This window comes from Mus caroli, chromosome 17 (assembly GCF_900094665.2).
Source record: "Mus caroli chromosome 17, CAROLI_EIJ_v1.1, whole genome shotgun sequence".
NCBI classification, from domain to species: Eukaryota; Metazoa; Chordata; class Mammalia; order Rodentia; family Muridae; genus Mus; species Mus caroli.
In genome coordinates, this window is record NC_034586.1 from 57,715,274 (window position 1) to 57,723,210 (window position 7,937).

Here is a 7,937-nt window from a genome sequence, read left to right on the forward strand (position 1 = left end):
AGATTTTGCTGACAGGACCCTGATATAGCTGTCTCCAGTGAGGCTATGCCAGTGCCTGGCAAATACAGAAGTGTATGCTCACAGTCATCTATTGGATGGAACACTGGGTCCCCAGTGAAGGTGCTAGAGAAAGTACTCAAGGAGCTGAAGAGGTCTGCAGTCCTATAGGAGGAACAACAATACAAACTAACCAGTACTCTCAAAGCTCGTGCCTCTAGCTGCTTATGTAGCAGAGGATGGCCTAGTCCGCTATCAAAGGGAGGAGAGGCCATTAGTCTCGTGAAGATTCTTTGTCACAGTATAGGTGAATGCCAGTGTCAGGAAGTGGCAGTGGATGGGTTTGGGAGCAGGGGGAGAAGGTAATAGGGGATTTTGGGAAAGGAAACTAGGAACAGGGATAGCAGTGGAAGGTAAATGAAGAAAACATCTAATTAAAAAATGCTGTCATTCCTAAGAACAGTACCTTATTTCACCTCAAACATCACATTACAGAGATTTCATACTTTTTCTTTCCACTTTTTATTAATTATTTTATATTTTTACATTTTAAATGTTGTCCCACTTCCAGGTCTCCTCTCCATGAGACTCCAGTCCAATCCCCCTTCCCTTGCCTATAAAGGGTGCTCCCTCACTCCCCCACCCACTCACAACTCACCCCTCTAGCATCCCCATTCTCTGGGACATAAAGTCTCCATAGAACCAAGCATATCATCTCCCACTGAGGCCAGACAAGGCAGTCCTTTGCTACATATGTAGCAGGGGTCAATGACCAGTGCATGTATCCTTTCTTGTTGGTGGCTCAGTCCCTGGAAGGGACCTGGTTAGGTAATACTGTTGTTCTTCTTATGGGGTTGCAATCCCCTTCAGATCAGTCAGTCTTTCCCCTAACTCTTCTATAGAGGTCCACAAGCTAACTCCAATGGTAGGCTTTAAGTGTCTGCATTTGCTTCAGTTGGGTTCTGGCAGAGCTCCTTTGATGACAGCCTTTCTGCAAGCATATTGGCTTCAACTATAGTGTAGGGGGTTAGTGTATGCACATGGGATGGATCCCAAGGAGGGGTGGTCTCTGGATAGCCTTTCCTTCAGTTTCTGATCCATGTTTTGTCCTTGTATTTCCTTGAGACAGGAACAATTCTGGATTAAAATTTTTGAGATGAGTCAATGGCCCCATCCCTCAACTGGGGGCCATTTCTCTCTACTGAAGGTTGTCTCCTCAGGTCTATTTCCTTTCTGTTGGGCATTTTGGCTAATGTCATCCCCATTGGGTCCTGAGAGCCTCCCATATCCCTTGATATATGGGAAATTTCTAGTGATTCCTACTGTTTCCAACCCCACTCTGCTGTACATTCCCATTCATTCCTGGCTCTGGGCTTCTTTCCTGTCTCCCCTCACACCAAATCCTGTCTTCTTTTTTTTCCCTTCCCATTTACACACCCTAGTCTCTCCCTCCATCTGCCTCTCATGATTATTTTTCCCCCTCTAAGTAGGATCGAGGTAAACACACTTGGTCCTTCTTCCTGTTAAGCTTCATATGTTCTGAAACTTGTATCATGGGTATTCTGAAATTTTTTGTCAATATTCACTTATTAGTAAGTACATACCGTGCATGTATTTTGGGTCTGGGTTATCTCACTCAGTATGATATATTCTAGTTCCAATTTGCCTGCAAAATTTATGATGTCCTCATTTTTAATAGATAAGTAGTATTCCATTGTCTAAGTATACCACATTTTTGGTTGAGGGACTTCTGGGTTGTTTTTATCTTCTGGCTATTTTTAAAAAGGCTGTTATTGACAGAGTGGAGCACATGATATTGTGATAATGTGAAACATCATTTGGGAATATGCTCAGGAGCAATATAGCTGGGTCCTCAGGCAGAATTATTTAAGAGGAGTAGATGGCAGGAAATAAACAAACTCAGGGATGAAATTAACCAGTTAGAAATAAAGAGAACAATATAAAAAAATCAACAAAACTAAGAGCTGGTTCTTTAAGAAAGTCAACAAGATAGATAAAACTTTAGCTAAACTAACTAAAGGCCACAGAGTCATTATCCAAATTTACACAATCATACATGAAAAGCAGATATAACAACAGAAACTGACATTCAAAAATGCATTAGATCTTACTACAAAAGCCTATACTCAACAAAACTGGAAAAACTAAATGAAAGGGGGATGATCTTTCAGACAGATACCACTTAGCAAAGTTAAGTCAGGATCAGGTAAACGATCTAAGCAGTCCTATAACCACTAAGGAAATAGAATTAAAAGTTTTCCAACCAACAAAAGCCCAGGGTCAGATAATTTTAGTGCATAATACTAATACTATCAGAACTTCAAAGAAGACCTAATATCAATGCTCCTCAAACCATTTCACAAAATAGAAGCAAAAGCAACTCTACTTAATTCACTCTATGACACCACCGTTACTCTGATACATAAAACACACAATGACCCACAAAGAAAGGGAACTTCAGACCAATCTTGCTTATGAATCAGTGTAAAAATACTCAATAAAATTCTCACAAACTCAGTCCAAGGATACAATACAATGATCATTCACCAAGATTAACTAGACTTCATCCCATGGATGAAAGCATGGTTCAATCCACCAATGTAATCACTATACAAACAAACTCAAAGAAAAAAAAAATCACATGATCATCTCATTAGATGCTGAAATAGCCTTGGACATAATACAACACCCCATCATGTTAAAAGTATTGGAGAGATCAGGAATTCAAAGCCCATACCTAAACATAATAAAAGCAATATACAGCAAACCAATAGCTAACACCAAATTAAATGTAGGGAAATTTGAAGCAAGACCACTAAAATTAGGGAAAAGGTAAGTCTGCCCACCCTCTTCCTGTCTAAAGTTAAAGTTCTAACTAGAGCAATTAGACAACAAAAGGAGGTCAAAAGGGTACATATTGGAAAGGAAGAAGTCATGGTGTCACTATTGTGGGTTATATGATAGTATATGTAAGTGATGCCAATAATTCTACTGGGTAACTACAGCTGTAAACAACTTCAGCAAAGTGATTTAATATAAAATTAAGTCAAACAAATCAGTATCCTTTTCTGTACAAAGGATAAATGGACTGAGCGAGAAATTAGGGAAACAGCGGCCTTCACAATAGTTACAAATAATATAATATGTCTTGGAGTTCTAACAAAGCAAGTGAAAGATCTGTATGAGAAGAACTTCAAGTCCCTGTTGAAAGAAATCAAGGAAGACATCAGAAGATGGAAGGATCCCAAGGTCATGGATCAGTAGGAATAACTTAGTAAAAATGGCCATTTTACCAAAAGCAATCAATATATTCAATACATTTCCCATCAAAATTCCAACTCAGTTCTTCATACGGATAGAAAGAGCAATTCTCAACTTTTTTTGGAAAAACAAAAAACCCAGGATAGCAAAAAGAAGTTCTTTTATCTCAGCAATAAAAGAATTTCTGGGGAAATCACCATCCCTGACCCCAAACTGTACTATAAAGCAATAGTGATAAAAAACCTCATGGTATTGGTGCTGATGAAGACAGGTGAGTAGAACTGAAGACCCCAAAATAAACCCACATATCCTTGGACACTTGTTCTTTGACAAATAATACAATACAATGGTTAAAAGAAAGCATCTTCAAGAAATGGTGCTGATCTAACTGGTTGTCTGCATGTAGAAGAATGCAAATTGATCCATATTTATTTCCTGTTTTAAAGTTCAAGTCTAGACGGATCAATGACATCCACATAAAACCAGATACAATGAATCTAATAGAAAAGAAAGTGGAAAATAGCCTTGAACACATGGGCACAGGGGGGACATTTCATGGACAGAACACCAATGACTTAGGCTCCGATATAAACAATTAATAAATGTGACCTCATGAAACTCCAAAATTTCTCTAAGGCAAAGGACATGGTCAATAGAACAAAATGGCAACCTACATAATGGGAAAAAGATCTTTAATAACCCTATATCTGATACAGGGCTATTATGCAAAATATACGAAAATTCAAGAAGTTAGACTCCAGAAAACCAAATAACCCAATTAATAAATGGGCTAGAGAGCTAAACAGAGATTTTGCAACTATGGAATCTCGAATATCCCAGAAGCACCTAAAGTAGTTTTAGCATCTATAGTTATCAGGGAAATGCAAATCAAAATGATCCTGAGATTCCAACTTATACCAATCAGAATGGCTAAGATCAAAAACTCAGGTGACAGCAGATGCTGTTTTCTAAAATCTTTAGTTTGTCAGATTATATTATGCCTATATCCTCGAAAGAAACACATGACTATATTGAGGGGTGACCTGGAAAACCCTGAGAAGGTTGCCATCCATTTAAAGACCTTAAGGTAATCACATTGCAAATTCTATTTCAACAAATAAAGTAACAGACACACATCCAGTAATGAAAATTCAGATACATTTGGGGGGCATTGTTTAGCCCTAAAAAGTTAATAAATTTGGTAGGCCAGATGCTCCAACAGATAAAGGTAATTGCTACCAAGCCTGATGACCTGAATCCATTTGTAGAAGCCACATGTGTAAACAGAGAATTGAATCCCTCAAATTGTCATCTGGCATATATTTGGCTATACCAAATCACACTGTACCCCCAAATAAATTACAAGCAAATTAACGAATGAAACAAATTAAAGTAGACATAATTTTTGAAAAATATGTCACAATGTTTTCATAAACTTCTTTTTGCTTTCCTTTTATATTCTCCTTCTGTTTGGAGCTGCATTCCATCTGACTGATTTTTCAGATGAATCAATACATATCAATTTGATAGTATTTTTATCTACTTATGGACAAGAAAGATGGCCTAATTTTTCCTACTACACTTAATCCAAACATCTTTTACAATCACTAGTTGGAATATTTAAATTATGTTAAGCCATGCACAAAAGTATATGCTATATTCAGCCAGCTTCAGATGTGGGTCATATGAATAAGTACTGTAGTAGTTGTGAAATTTTTCTATCAAAAATCACACAGAGGAATTGTAATGCTTTGCCCTGCAGGAAGAACTTCTGTTTTGACTAGGTGTGGATAAGGAATGCATTTTATATATTTGATGTTGGGAAGGATTTTCACCAACTCATCTTTTGTCTATATTTATTTCTCCTTTTCTCCCCATGTCCCTCCTCCATGCACCACAGGACAGGTTCATGCCAGAGTACCACAAAATCCTCTGTGTGAAGACGGTAAACCAAAGGATTTCTGTACACACAAAACCTAATGGTAAATTTGTCATTCATACAAGAAATAGTTGTCATGTAAATTTGTCCTTTTAAACTTAAGTTAAATACATCTACAATTCAACATTCCCTTGCTAAATCTGAAACGTTCCTAAGGCAACACTATCATTACCAAAACACTTTGAAAAAAGGAAGACTCGGAAAATATTAGTATACACAAACAGTGGCTTTAATTGGGTATTGTTAACATAACTTTTTTGGTTAATGGAGAAAACTACCTGACAATTTGAAGCCATTATCATGGCTTTTCCAGGACACTCATTTGGATCCATGCAGTTGAATTTGCATGGATTTACAGGAATTCTACCTCTTCCCTTGCCCCTCTAAACTACAAACAGAACAGTTGACAGCTAGCATTTGTAAACATCAATATTTAAGTAACTTCAAGAATATTAATGGATGCTTTTCTGGTTGCCTCAAATTTTCTTCCATGTCTTCTGACCATCTGAAATCGTATGTACAATCCTTCCTTGTTCTGGCACTACCAACCTCAACTTCCTAATTATTTTGTGATCCTTACAAGTACTTTTAGCTAGCTTCATGAATTTGGGATACATAGAAAGAAAAAGGTTCTTGAAGCAATGAGCCTAAGAAGCTGCATATTTTCCCCCCTGAGGAAGTACACACTTAGGATATAAGTCCCCATAACTTCAAAACACAGCTTTAAAAACAGCACACAAATCTTCCATGAAAAACACATTATCAAATAGGTTAGGGCAGTATGTAGGAGAATAATCTTGATCTATGTAAGCTGAAGTTTGACAATAGTTTCAACAATGGTCAAAACTTTTCGTTCCTGAGAATTAAGCAATGTCTTTGCTTTGAATCTCTCAGGGTACAACAAAAATTATATTACATATTTCTAATATCAGTGGCACAGAGTAAGTACTACCATTCAAAGGAGGGAAAAAAAAACAAGACCAAATGAAAGCAATATTAAAGTGTAGAAACCCAAGCACCAAAGCCTGACAATCCATGGCTTGCATCTGCAGCTTGAAATGGGAATCATCCTGACCCCAAACTTTTTAGACAGGTCATTTCCTCCTTTCCTCTTGCTCTCCTGTTTGCAATATGCATAGTTCTTTTTTAAGGAATAACTCGACTCCTTAAAGTCAGCCTGTTTGGTGTTCATCGTGTGGGTTGGGAATCTTCAAATTTCTTGAGCTTCTGTTGTGGCTTTTCCATCACACCTTTGCACAGAACACCCTAAGAACTCCTTGCAGTGATTCTGAGCTTTTTATACATTGACCACAATGAGTTTCTGTAACTATGGTGTAAGACTCCATTATGTCCTTATTCTAGCATCTTTCTTCTTCATAAAACTAGTACCACATTGATATTGCTGGTGGTCTTTCTTGCCATCTAATATTCGGTCTATTTGTTGGCCCAGTGTTCTATATAGATTTAAGGAAACACTTACCAAGGTGGTTGTTGTCCAGCAGCAACCATCTCAGTTTAGGCTTTCTCCTTTCATGTACATTCAGATTTTGCTTGTTTGTTTACAAACTTGAGCCATAATTGGGTAGGATCTTGCCAGGCAAACATCTTTCTTGCTGTTTTGGTGTAAACACTATTACTTTGTAATGGTGCTAACTTCTCTAAGAATTATTGTTGCTTTTGAATTTTCCTAGCCTGTGAAGTCAAATTTGATCAAACTACATGTTCTCATACAATGATGCTTTATAATTTTACTTTTCTCACCATATAGCTGGATTGCAGTAGTCAGCAGTAGCTGTGCTATGGACTGAATGTTGTCCATCTTGTAAATGGTCTATTTGATCAAAACACCACAGGTATTCAGCCAAAATGAAAGTTATACTGCTGTTGTATGTAATGTTTTGGGTATATCTGTTAAGTCTGTATATATGTAGTTTTTCCTCAATTATTCTATTCTCTTGATATCTTTCATGCACCATTCTATTCACTGCTAAATATAAGCATTTAATTCTCCACTTATCTTTGTGATGAATTTACACTTTCTACAGGATAGTTTTATTGTTGTTTACAGTCGTAATTTAGACTAACATATACTTGGTATGGTGCTAAAATGTCTGTTTGTTTTGATTTATGAAGATAATTTTAAATATTATTAGATATCTAGAATACCATTTCATATTTTTTAATCAGTAGCCTTTAGTCTGTGGATCCAAAATGTTCTTTTGTAGGGACCATACAACTGAGAGTAATAATTTTGTATTTTACTTTGGCTATTATCTTTCTTTAGTTAGCTAAATATACATTTACTTGGCCAATAGAGTTGCAAATAAGCTGTTATTTCTACAATTAGTGTCTGTTTTCATTTTTCTGTTCTTTTTGTAATTTGTTTTTGTGTGTATTTGTGCATTTGATTCATATTTCATAATTAATTAATTTATTTTAAAAATATTTTAGACTAGTGTTTAGTACTGCAGTAGTTTTAAATGTTAGCTAATAAAATCTACATTTAATTGTTAGTAGTCTATCTCCACATCTTCGCCAGCATCTGCTGTCACCTGAATTTTTGATCTTAGCCATTCTGACTGGTGTGAGATGGAATCTCAGGATTGTTTTGATTTGCATTTCTCTGATGATTAGGGATGTTGAACATTTTTTCAGGTGCTTCTTAGCCATTTGGTATTCCTCAGGTGAGAATTCTTTGTTTAGCTCTGAGCCCCATTTT